Source organism: Bufo bufo, chromosome 4, assembly GCF_905171765.1.
Source record: "Bufo bufo chromosome 4, aBufBuf1.1, whole genome shotgun sequence".
Classification (NCBI taxonomy): Eukaryota; Metazoa; Chordata; class Amphibia; order Anura; family Bufonidae; genus Bufo; species Bufo bufo.
Window position 1 is genome coordinate 629,500,066 of NC_053392.1, and position 13,658 is coordinate 629,513,723.

The 13,658-nt window shown below is 47.1% G+C and overlaps 1 long non-coding RNA gene across 1 annotated transcript in view; it reads right to left on the reverse strand.

Annotated features, from left to right (window-relative positions):
• Positions 1–128: 128 nt before the first annotated feature.
• LOC120999814 overlaps positions 129–13,658 on the reverse strand; it is a 27,934-nt gene continuing 14,404 nt past the window's right edge. The window contains exon 3 of the long non-coding RNA XR_005778652.1: positions 129–665. This is a non-coding gene — a long non-coding RNA (uncharacterized LOC120999814). The remainder of the gene's footprint in view (positions 666–13,658) is intronic.

The following is a 13,658-nucleotide window of genomic DNA, read 5'->3' on the forward strand; positions in this document are numbered from 1 at the left end:
CCAGAGTGTCCACTGGGTGTTGCTGACATTGCTGCAGTATCCAAAGTGTCCACTGGGTGTTGCTGACATTGCTGCAGTATCCAGAATGACCACTGGGTGTCGCTGATATTACTCCAATATCCAGAGTGTCCACTGGGTGTCGCTGATATTACTGCAGTATCCGCAGTGTCCACTGGGTGTCGCTGATATTACTGCAGTATCCGCAGTGTCCACTGGGTGTCGCTGATATTACTGCAGTATCCGCAGTGTCCACTGGGTGTTGCTGATATTACTGCAGTATCCGGAGTGTCCACTGGGTGTCGCTGATATTATTGCAGTATCCGGAGTGTCCACTGGGTGTCGCTGATATTACTGCAGGATCTGGTGTGTCCACTGGGTGTCGCTGATATTACTGCAGTATCCGGAGTGTCCACTGGGTGTCGCTGATATTACTGCAGGATCTGGTGTGTCCACTGGGTGTCGCTGATATTACTGCAGTATCCGGAGTGTCCACTGGGTGTCGCTGATATTACTGCAGGATCTGGTGTGTCCACTGGGTGTCGCTGATATTACTGCAGTATCCGGAGTGTCCACTGGGTGTCGCTGATATTATTGCAGTATCCGGAGTGTCCACTGGGTGTCGCTGATATTACTGCAGTATCCGGAGTGTCCACTGGGTGTCGCTGCTGCTCCATGGATCTCTCCCGGTGTCACCGTACCTGGAGCTCGTTCTCAGGTGCTACAATGAGTGTCACAGATCATCCTCCTGGTGGGAGGCAGATACAGACCTGTGGGAACCCTGCTGCCCCAATGGCCCCGTATCGGTGGGATTGATCCTGTGTGGACATCTCTGAAGTGCTGTAGGATGAGTGCGGTCAGTGAATGGAAACATTCCTAGTAACATTCAGAAGCTGAAAACCTGCCCTGACCTAACACTTTCACAGCTCTTAGTTTGTTACAGTGTATCAGTCTAGACAAAGCTCTGTGAGCTAAACACAACGGCTCAAGTCTCGCTCCTGACCTGGACTCGAGGCTGCTAATTCCTATCAGCACTGACACATTGTAACAAGAACTCAACTGTGAGCTGTATTACAGTTTATGTATGTACAAGAATGCTCCCATTTATTGACAGCAAGCAGGGATCTTGAAAATGATAAATAACGGACAGACAAACGATTAGGAAGTTGCAGAATAAAGTGTTGCCCCTCTTCCAAGTGTCCTCATTCTTGTCTGCTCAGGTCCTGCTGTGTTTCCTGGGATCTGGTCTGGACTGTGACTCTAGAACCTTCTTGTGTTCTGGATCATGGTCTTCCTGCAGCCTCAGAAAAATACAGACACATTTATTAAAACTGGTATTATAGACGCCGGTCTAAATATCCCCTATAAATGGCAGATGTTACGTACGGGCGCCGGCCTCTCCATAACTTCGGCGCATCCAGGTGTAGAAAATGGTGAATGAGACGGGCCTGCCCGGGTAGAAGTCGCCATCTGCGCCACAGTGTCCACAAAATACTGCAGAAATAACCACATAATACCACAATATCATGTTCATCTTATATTCTTTATACCGCCAACATACTGCTACCATACAGTGTCCACATAGTACTGCAGATACAGCCCATATTAGGGTTGAAACGATGACGCGATTGAATCGAGTAACTCGTCACAAAAAAATCCTCGACGCAAATTTTTCGCATCGAGGATTCACTTGTGCCATGTGACCATGGAGTGTGAGTGAGGCGCTTGCTATTACTCACCGCTCGTGGGCACCCGCCGGCCCGCACCGCGCTGTGTGTTCTCATACGTATACAATATTATCTAATATGAATGCTCATTGCCTTTAAGAATAAAATCAGCCTGAACCAAAGTTCTATTATGTGGCTGAGGAAGAAAGATGAGTTCATGGCAAGTTCAGTTTATATAAAAATAATTGTGAACATGAACGGACATTATATTTAAAAGTTATTGCTATGGATATGGGTTTATCTATGGGGAGTACACCAGCTTCCTCAGACATGTCTGTCTGAAGGGAACAAGGTTGTTTCATGGATAATCCATGACGAGATAAGAATCCATATCCTTGAGGCAGACCTGCTGTATGAGGTTCAATTCATATATTCATAATTATATTATATATATCTCTGTATGGTATATTTAGTTTACAACATATTTTAACCAATAATTCATGTCTATGTGTAACAATGTATCGATTTATATAAATATTATACCATATACAGTATGTATCATTTAGAATGTATCCTGTAGAAGTTACAGAGACACTGAAATAAGTTTCTGTTAATTGGATTTCTGAGAAAAGTTAACATATATTTCAAAAAGATAGGAGAAGACAGTGACTCCAACAAGTCCAGGATATACAGTACAGACCAAAAGTTTGGACACACCTTCTCATTCAAAGAGTTTTCTTTATTTTCATGACTATGAAAATTGTAGATTCACACTGAAGGCATCAAAATTATGAATTAACACATGTGGAATTATATACATAACAAACAAGTGTGAAACAACTGAAAATATGTCATATTCTAGGTTCTTCAAAGTAGCCACCTTTTGCTTTGATTACTGCTTTGCACACTCTTGGCATTCTCTTGATGAGCTTCAAGAGGTAGTCCCCTGAAATGGTTTTCACTTCACAGGTGTGCCCTGTCAGGTTTAATAAGTGGGATTTCTTGCCTTATAAATGGGGTTGGGACCATCAGTGGCGTTGAGGAGAAGTCAGGTGGACACACAGCTGATAGTCCTACTGAATAGACTGTTAGAATTTGTATTATGGCAAGAAAAAAGCAGCTAAGTAAAGAAAAACGAGTGGCCATCATTACTTTAAGAAATGAAGGTCAGTCAGTCAGCCGAAAAATTGGGAAAACTTTGAAAGTAAGGGCTATTTGACCATGAAGGAGAGTGATGGGGTGCTGCGCCAGATGACCTGGCCTCCAAAGTCACCGGACCTGAACCCAATCGAGATGGTTTGGGGTGAGCTGGATCATAGAGTGAAGGCAAAAGGGCCAACAAGTGCTAAGCATCTCTGGGAACTCCTTCAAGACTGTTGGAAGACAATTTCAGGGGACTACCTTTTGAAGCTCATCAAGAGAATGCCAAGAGTGTGCAAAGCAGTAATCAAAGCGAAAGGTGGCTACCTTGAAGAACCTAGAATATGACATATTTTCAGTTGTTTCACACTTGTTTGTTATGTATATAATTCCACATGTGTTAATTCATAGTTTTGATGCCTTCATAGTGTAACGGTCATGTCCACACACACACAGGGGGAAGGGTAGTGACCACTGCGCTCCACCCTCACCCCTGGCTCTGCCTACTTGCCTCACGAGTCCTGATGACAGGGGACAACTGGACGGCAATCCCTAACTTAGGATATGTGCAGGGAAGACAGACAAGACAAAATACGGAACATGAACGGACCGGGTCAGAACCAAGAGAGCTACGCAGTACAACGGATTAAGCAAAGAATGGTCAGGAGAAGCCGGGGTCAAATACCAGGAGAGTAGCGAAGTACAAGAGGAGTCCTAAGAGAGTAGTCAGGTGGGAGCCGAGGTCACAATACCAGGATGTATGCGCAGTACAGGAGGAGCAGGCAGAGGATCGTCAGGGAACAGGATCAGGTAAATATTCAGTAGTCCAACAAATAGCCAGGAGCCTAGAAATTAACAGGCAACCTGTAGCCAGCAGGCTGCCTTATTTATAGTGGGGAGTGAGGGTCATGTGACGTGGCCAGCATCACATGACCGACAGACCAACCAGTCGAGCACCGAGTGATCAGCTCGGCGCTCAAGGCAGACTAGGAGCAGGGAGCCACCCAGCTAGTAAAGCCGCCCTGGGAATGAGGTCAAACACAGAACCTCATTCCAAAAGCTAAGCAACAGTTCTGCGGGCAATGGGGGACCGAGTGCACCTTCGGAACCCCGTGACAGTACCCCCCCTTTTACGAGGGGCCACCGGACCCAAGACTTCAGGCGATGGCTTTTCAGGGTGTTCTAAATGAAATTGACGAACCAGTCTAGGAGCATGAACCTCCCTGGCAGGTACCCAAGATCTCTCTTCAGGTCCATACCCCTTCCAGTGAATCAGATACTGCAAGGAGTTACGCACCTTCCTGACATCCACTATTTTAGACACGACATACTCGACAGCATCATTAACAAGAACCGGCGGAGGCGAGGCTTTCGATGGTACTACCAGTTCAAAATATTTTTTAAGTAGAGATTTATGGAACACATTATGAATGTGGAATGACTCGGGCAGCTCCAACCTAAATGATACCGGGTTAATCACCTCCGTGATCTTATATGGATCAATAAAACGAGGAGCAAATTTTCTAGAAGCTACCTTGAGAGATAGATTCTTGGAGGACAACCATACTTTATCCCCAACCTGAAAGTTCACCCCCCTTGAACGTCTCCTATCGGCCTTGAGTTTTTGAGAACTTTGAGCCTTTTCTAGGTTCGATTGAACCCGGGCCCAAACTGTGCACAGTTCGGAGGAGAGTTTATCAGCTTCAGGGTTAGAGGAGGAGACGGACGACCCAGAATGAAAACGGGGATGAAAACCATGGTTACAAAAGAAAGGGGAGACCCCAGCAGAAGAATTGACACGGTTATTCAGAGCAAATTCAGCCAACGGAAGGAATTTGACCCATAATTGCTGGTCATCAGCAACATACAACCTCAGGAATTGTTCCACAGACTGATTAAGGCGTTCAGTCTGCCCATTACTCTCAGGATGGTAGGCGGAAGAAAAAGACAACGAAATTTTACATCTTTGACAGAAGGCCCTCCAGAATTTGGACACAAACTGCACACCCCTGTCCGAAACAATATTTTCCGGGATGCCATGTAAACGAACAACCTCTCTCACAAAAATAGACGCCAGGGTTTTAGCATTCGGAAGTTTAGACAGGGGAATGAAATGAACCATCTTGCTAAACCTATCGACCACTACCCAAACCACAGTCTTACCCTCCGCCAGCGGTAGGTCAGTTATAAAGTCCATCGAGATATGGGACCAGGGTCTACTGGGAATGGGTAGGGGTCGTAGGTTACCAGCAGGGCGAGTCCTAGGTGTCTTAGACCTGGCACAAACCTCACAGGCTGACACGTAGGACTTGACATCCCTGGTCAGAGTGGGCCACCAATAAGATCTAGAAACCAGATCCTTAGTGCCCTCAATACCCGGATGTCCACAAAAGGCAGAATCGTGACACTCACCCAACAGCTGGAGACGAAATTGTACGGGAACAAACAACTTATCTGTTGGGGTGGATGCCGGTGCCAGATGTTGTTCAGCCTTAATGCGAGCCGAGATATCCTGGGTTAGAGCCGCTAAGAAGATGTTTGCTGGTAGGATGGATTCAGGCGGTGTCTCAGTGGGTTGAAAAGCATGGAAGCTCCGAGATAATGCGTCTGCCTTCACATTTTTACTTCCCGGCCTGAACGTAATGGAGAAATCAAAACGGGTAAAAAACAGAGCCCATCGGGCTTGTCGGGGATTCAACCTCTTAGCGGACTCGAGAAACATTAGGTTTTTATGGTCAGTGACAACAGTTACTCGATGCCTTGCCCCCTCCAAAAAATGTCTCCACTCCTCAAATGCCCATTTAATGGCCAACAGCTCCCTATTCCCTATGTCGTAGTTTCTCTCCGTGGGAGAGAATTTCCTAGAGAAGAAGGCACACGGTCTCAGGTTAGTGAGGCTAGCAGGACCTTGTGAAAGGACTGCTCCTGCGCCGTCCTCAGACGCATCCACCTCCACAATAAAGGGTCTCTCCTGATCAGGCTGGATCAGAATGGGAGCGCTACTAAATGCCTTTTTTAATGTTTCAAATTAAGAAATGGCCTTGGTAGACCAATTCTCCAAATCCGCCCCTTTCTTAGTAAGGTCGGTCAATGGCTTAGCAATTACAGAAAAATTCATGATAAATTTACGGTAGTAATTAGCGAAACCCAAAAACCGTTGAAAAGCCTTTAAGGATGAAGGCCTTACCCATTCCTTAATTGCTAAAACCTTACCAGGATTCATCTTAAAGGCGTGAGGAGTCAAAACATGCCCTAGAAACAGTATCTCCTGCACACCAAAGACACATTTCTCTTGCTTAGCGGATAGCTGGTTCGCCCTCAACACCTCTAATACTTGTTTGACATGGGACACATGAGATTCGAAATCAGGAGAGAATATCAAAATGTCGTCAAGATAGACAATAATAAATTTACCTAAGAACTCCCTAAGAATATCGTTCATTAAGTTTTGGAACACAGCTGGGGCATTGCTGAGTCCAAAAGGCATCACCTGATATTCAAAGTGTCCTATCGGAGTATTGAACGCTGTCTTCCATTCGTCTCCCTCCTTGATTCGGATTAGATTGTATGCCCCTTTCAGGTCAATCTTGGAAAACCAGGTTGCCCCCAAAACCTGGTTAAATAAATCCGGAATCAATGGGAGAGAGTATCTATTTTGGACAGTGATTTTATTTAATCTCCGGTAGTCAATACAAGGCCTAAGACCACCATCCTTCTTTTTAACAAAGAAAAACCCTGCTCCCATAGGAGAGACTGAAGGTCTAATATGCCCTTTAGCAAGGCTCTCCTTAATATAATCCTCCATAGCCTTGCGTTCGGGCCCTGAAAGATTATAAATTAAACCTTTAGGAAATTCGGCACCCTCAATTAGCTCTATGGCGCAATCATAAGGTCTATGGGGGGGTAGAACCTCTGGAGTAAGGGACGAGAACACATCAGAATATTCCTTAATAACAGAGGGTAATGTATTAGACCTTACTGAAACCCCAGCCTGGACCACGGACAAGCATGAGTCACACTTAGGTCCCCATTTCACCAACTCTCCTTTGGACCAATCAATTGTGGGGTTATGTAAACGGAGCCAAGGCAACCCTAGTACCACCTCAACCGGTAGGTTCTCCAGGACTAGAAGAGAACATCTCTCAGAGTGGCACACACCCACGGACAGAGAAATTTCAGAGGTACATGACCTCACCGTACCACCAATCAGGGGAGTAGCATCAATAGCCATGACATGGATAGGTGTAGGTAAAGCAAACATTGGAATACCCAATTTACAAGCAAACTCAAAGTCAATAAAGCTGGCCGCTGACCGGAGTCAATAAAGGCCTTACCCGGCCACTTATTAACCCCCAGAGAAATTGTTATGGGTACCAAAAGCTTACCTTTAGAAAAATCAGGGTGTACCTGGTCTTTAGGTTGTCTTGCTTTAGAAGACTTGTCAGAGAGGTCCCTCTTAAGACACTTGTTGATCCAATGGCCAGGATCTCCACAGTAGAAGCACTCTCCGCGTCTGCGACGAAGATTACCCCGGGTCATGCCAACCTGCATGGGTTCCTCGGTGGAGACCTCAGTGTTGTCCCTGGAAAAGGCCTCTGGCTGGACCACCATCTGAGAACTGAACTGTCGTTCTTGTCGTCTCTCTCTAACTCGTCTGTCAAGTCGGACAACTAGGGTCATCATCTCCTCTAAGGTCTCAGGAATTTGGTAATTGACCAATAGATCTTTTAAATTATCAGATAGACCAGACCTAAACTGACTCTTCAGGGCTGGTTCATTCCATCCTGAGGGCACACACCACCGTCTGAATTGGGTGCAATACTCCTCCGCAGGGAGATGGCCCTGAACCAGTGCCCTAAGAGCTGTCTCGGCTACCAGGGCCATGTCTGGTTCGTCATAGAGGGTACCCAGGGCCTGAAAAAACCCCTCCACAGAAGTTAGACAACTGGCCCCAGGAGGTAACGAAAATGCCCAGTCCTGGGGATCACCCTGTAGTAGAGAAATGATAATCCCCACGCGTTGGCTCTCGGGACCGGAGGACACGGGGCGCAAACGGAAGTAGAGTTTGCAATTCTCCTTAAAGGAGAGAAACCTCTTCCGGTCTCCAAAAAAGGGTTCTGGGAGCTTGATCTGGGGTTCAAAATATGGACTGGAGGACAGAGGAGTGGAAGAACCTTGCCCTAACTCACAAGAACGGAGTTTCTCTCCTAGCTCCTGCACCCTCTGTGTCAAGTTAGAGACATGGTCAGTCAGGGTAGTAAGAGGATTCATGATACAGTGGTTATTGGGCCTGTTAATCTGTAACGGTCACGTCCACACACACACAGGGGGAAGGGTAGTGACCACTGCGCTCCACCCTCACCCCTGGCCCTGCCTACTTGCCTCACGAGTCCTGATGACAGGGGACAACTGGACGGCAATCCCTAACTTAGGATATGTGCAGGGAAGACAGGCAAGACAAAATACGGAACATGAACGGACCGGGTCAGAACCAAGAGAGCTACGCAGTACAACGGATTAAGCAAAGAATGGTCAGGAGAAGCCGGGGTCAAATACCAGGAGAGTAGCAAAGTACAAGAGGAGTCCTAAGAGAGTAGTCAGGTGGGAGCCGAGGTCACAATACCAGGATGTATGCGCAGTACAGGAGGAGCAGGCAGAGGATCGTCAGGGAACAGGATCAGGTAAATATTCAGTAGTCCAACAAATAGCCAGGAGCCTAGAAATTAACAGGCAACCTGTAGCCAGCAGGCTGCCTGTATTTATAGTGGGGAGTGAGGGTCATGTGACGTGGCCAGCATCACATGACCGACAGACCAACCAGTCGAGCACCGAGTGATCAGCTCGGTGCTCAAGGCAGACTAGGAGCAGGGAGCCACCCAGCTAGTAAAGCCGCCCTGGGAATGAGGTCAAACACAGAACCTCATTCCAAAAGCTAAGCAACAGTTCTGCGGGCAATGGGGGACCGAGTGCACCTTCGGAACCCCGTGACACATAGTCATGAAAATAAAGAAAACTCTTTGAATGAGAAGGTGTGTCCAAACTTTTGGCCTGTACTGTAGGTAATTAAAAGTGTCAGGAAAAGACCTTCCTCAATGATGTATATTAAAAAGGTTAAGAAGGTCATGTGAATGTATTATTAGATATTTAGTTTTAATATTTAAAGTTGCGATATTCATCTGCAGCACCACAGTGCCATGTGGAGGCAGATGGACAATATTATATAATTTTATCATTTGTTGTATGCCAAATTAAGAGTTAATATGACATCATGGTGTTATTAGCATGCGAATACACCCTCTTTACCTGATTGGAAATCCCTAATCTAAAGGGGATGATTCTTAGATAAGGGGGGGAATAATTACTCGTGTGCAGAGCTATTAAGGAGATAGATCCATTAATCCAGAGACCCATCCATCCATTCATTCAATCAAGACCAAAAGAAAAACTCAAAAAGAAAACCTTTACCAGAAGAAACTTGGATTATTATTTTTTTGGATTACTAGGAAAGTTCTTGAGAACTGGTCTCATCTGAACTCTGTCTGCCTCTGACCTGGTAACGTATATTTGTATTTACTGCTCGTGATATTAATAAGATATTTCTCTCGGTATATAGTCAAGACTCCCCATACTGTGGGAATATATAGTGTTAGGCGCCTCCATAATGCTGATTATTCTCTTAGCAAAGATGCATATTGTTAATGGAAGATCTGACATTATTTGAAAAGAGGACTAAACCCTTGGAAAGTTATTTTCCGTAGTCTGGTTGCCGAGCTGAATATTTTATCATATTAATATCATATATTTTTGATTGGTCATAGGAAAACAAAGTCAAGGGATAACAGTTATCTTCCTGCATAATCCGTGTTTTATTGCTATAGCCTGTTTGATAAACAGAAGATCCTAAGTTTCTCTTGCTATATGAGTCTGTTTGTTAAAAGTATGACACTGGTTGTCATAAATCACTAAGTCACACTGTGCTGATGAGATCGGGGTGTGCTAGCACCACCGTGTGGTACATTTTGGGTATTATTTTGTAGCTCCATTGTTTGTTTTGCAGTTGTATTGATTTTATATTCTTTGTTTTATAATAAACGATTATTTTTGCATATACAATTGTCCCTTTGTTTCACTGCTTGCACAAATCAAATAAAGATACTCGATAAAAAGAACTTAGAGGCGATTATGTCCGCCTGAAGGGTCATATCATTTTTTTTGATACTTTTTTTGATGTTGTTTTGTTTGATCCTCTTTTTTATATGAAGATCCTTTTTATATAGAAGATATATGACAACTGTCCTCCTGACACATGGTCAGGACATAGTGACCCGACGCTGCGTGACGTCAGGACAACAGTGCAGCGCGCGGAGAAGAAGGTGGACGAGCTGTAGAGCGGCCTTCCTACAGGATAGGTATTTTATTTCACTTGTGTACTGGGGACATGGCTAGGAGGGGAGATGGTGGCACTGGGGGGAACCTGATGCCACGGGGGGAAGAGCAGCTGATGGCACTGGAGGGGGCAGCTGATGGCACTGGAGGGGGCAGCTGATGGCACTGGGGGGGCAGCTGATGGCACTGGGGGGACCTGATGGCACTTGGGGGGAACCTGATGGCACTGGGGGGTGGGGGACAGCTGATGGCACTGTGAGGGCAGCGGATGGCACTAGGAGGGAAGCCAATGGCACTGGGGGGGGCAGCTGATGGCACTGAGGGGGCAGCTGATGGCACTGGAGGGGGCAGCTGATGGCACTGGAGGGGACCTGATGGCACTTGGGGGGAACCTGATGGCACTGGGGGGTGGGGGGCAGCGGATGGCACTAGGAGGGAAGCCGATGGCACTGGGGGAGCAGCTGATGGCATTAGGGGGTAGCTGATAGCACTGGGGGGCAGCTGATGGCATTGAGAGGGAAGCTGATCGCATTAGGGAGCAGCTGATGACATTGGGGGCAGCTGATGGCATTGAGGGGGCAGCTGACGGCATTGGAGAGGCAGTTGATTGCACTGGGGAGGACACTGATGACACTGGGGGGCAGATGATGGCACTGTGGGGGCAGCTGATGGCACTGGGGGGGAGCCTGATGGCATTGGAGGGCAGATGATGGCACTGGGTTGGCATTAAGTGGCAGCTGATGGCACTGGGGGGGAGCCTGATGGCACTTAGGGGGGGGGGGGGGGGGGGGGGGGGGGGGGGGGGGGGGGGGGGGGGGGGGGGGGCTGATGGCACTGGGGGGCAGTTGATGCACTGGGGAGGAGTCTGATGGCACTGGAGGGAGCCTGATGGCATGGGGGGAAGCTGATGGCAGTGTGTGGGGGGGGGAAGGGCAGCCTGATGGCACCTTACCATGTCCACAGAATACCACCATACAATGTCCACAGAATACCACCATACAATGTCCACATAATACCACCATACAATGTCCACATAATACCACCATACAATGTCCACAGAATACCACCATACAATGTCCACAGAATACCACCATACAATGTCCACAGAATACCACCATACAATGTCCACAGAATACCACCATACAATGTCCACAGAATACCACCATACAATGTCCACATAATACCACCATACAATGTCCACAGAATACCACCATACAATGTCCACATAATACCACCTTACAATGTCCACAGAATACCACCATACAATGTCCACATAATACCACCATACAATGTCCACATAATACCACCATACAATGTCCACATAATACCACCATACAATGTCCACAGAATACCACCATACAATGTCCACAGAATACCACCATACAATGTCCACAGAATACCACCATACAATGTCCACATAATACCACCATACAATGTCCACAGAATCCTCCATATTGAGGTTGCAGGAACAGAATCGGGAGTGTTGGATCTCTCGGCTTTCCCAGTGTGAAGCTATGTTTCCGCCCTCTCACAGACTGTCCTCCACCAGGAGCAGCATTCATACTGCAGCACTCCCCTATCCTGGAGGGACTTTATAGCTCTGTTCATTCTCATATATAGAAGAAAAAAGGCAGCATTGATTCATGAACAGAATGCTAGACAGTGTGGACTGACATGATGGCTGCCATTAGCGGTTTTCACCTCACACAGGACGGGACTCGTTTATGTCTTATTTGCCCCCAGATGTGTCTGACACCTCGGGTTCCCCCCGGCCGGTGTATTTTCTTGTAAGGACTGCTTCCATTGTGGGGCGCTCATTAGTGCAGCCTTTACCGCCCCCCCCCCCCCCATGTTGAGAAGAGAAAAAAAAAGAAGAACCTCCATTTGCTTACGTTGCGGTGAAGACTCGCTGCTGACTGGAGGACAGGACCAGTGGTGTAACTGGAGTGTTATGGGTCCCAGTACAAACTCTGGATCCCCCCCTCCCCCAATTTATACAAAGAGGCGGCACATTTTTTTCACTAAGCCCAATGCATGTCTACACTCACCCAGTCCTAACTAATACAATCTGGTCCTACCGCGTCCAGGGTGTCGCTGGCGTCTGCGTGATGTCCGCTGGATCCAGAACAAAGCGGTGATAGAGAAAGCATTGTCACTGTACTTCATGCCGGGCCCCGTCAGAGCGCTCCCATTACATGTGAGTGGGGCGGGCCCCTGCCCCCGCCGGTCCGGTCTCACCCTCTGCGACCGTGATCATTACGCCCCTGGACAGGACCTGAATGATGTCATCACGAGAGTGTTCATCACAACGCAAGCAAATGGAGGTTCTTTTTTTGGCAGAAGTAGAGAAGGGGGCACTAATGGGGGCATTACTATTACTGGGGGCACTAATGGGGGCATTACTATTACTGGGGCACTAATGGGGGCATTACTATTACTGGGGGGCACTAATGGGGGCATTACTATTACTGGGTGCACTAATAGGGGCATTACTATTACTGGGGGCACTAATAGGGGCAGTACTATTACTGGGGGGCACTAATGGGCATTACTATTACTGGGGGCACTAATGGGGGCATTACTATTACTGGGGGCACTAATAGGGGCAGTACTATTACTGGGGGCACTAATAGGGGCAGTACTATTACTGGGGGGCACTAATGGGGGCATTACTATTACTGGGGGCACTAATAGGGGCATTACTATTACTGGGGGCACTAATAGGGGCATTACTATTACTGGGGGGCACTAATAGGGGCAGTACTATTACTGGGGGCACTAATGGGGGCATTACTATTACTGGGGGCACTAATGGGGGCATTACTATTACTGGGGGCACTAATAGGGGCATTACTACACTGCTCAAAAAAATAAAGGGAACACAAAAATACCACATCCTAGATCTGAATTCATTAAATATTCTTCTGAAATACTTTGTTCTTTACATAGTTGAATGTGCTGACAACAAAATCACACAAAAATAAAAAAATGGAAATCAAAATTTTTAACCCATGGAGGTCTGGATTTGGAGTCACACTCAAAATTAAAGTGGAAAAACACACTACAGGCTGATCCAACTTTGATGTAATGTCCTTAAAACGAGTCAAAATGAGGCTCAGTAGTGTGTGTGGCCTCCACGTGCCTGTATGACCTCCCTACAACCCCTGTGCATGCTCCTGATGAGGTGGCGGACGGTCTCCTGAGGGATCTCCTCCCAGACCTGGACTAAAGCATCTGCCAACTCCTGGACAGTCTGTGGTGCAACGTGACGTTGGTGGATAGAGCGAGACATGATGTCCCAGATGTGCTCAATTGGATTCAGGTCTGGGGAACGGGCGGGCCAGTCCATAGCATCAATGCCTTCGTCTTGCAGGAACTGCTGACACACTCCAGCCACATGAGGTCTAGCATTGTCTTGCATTAGGAGGAACCCAGGGCCAACCGCACCAGCATATGGTCTCACAAGGG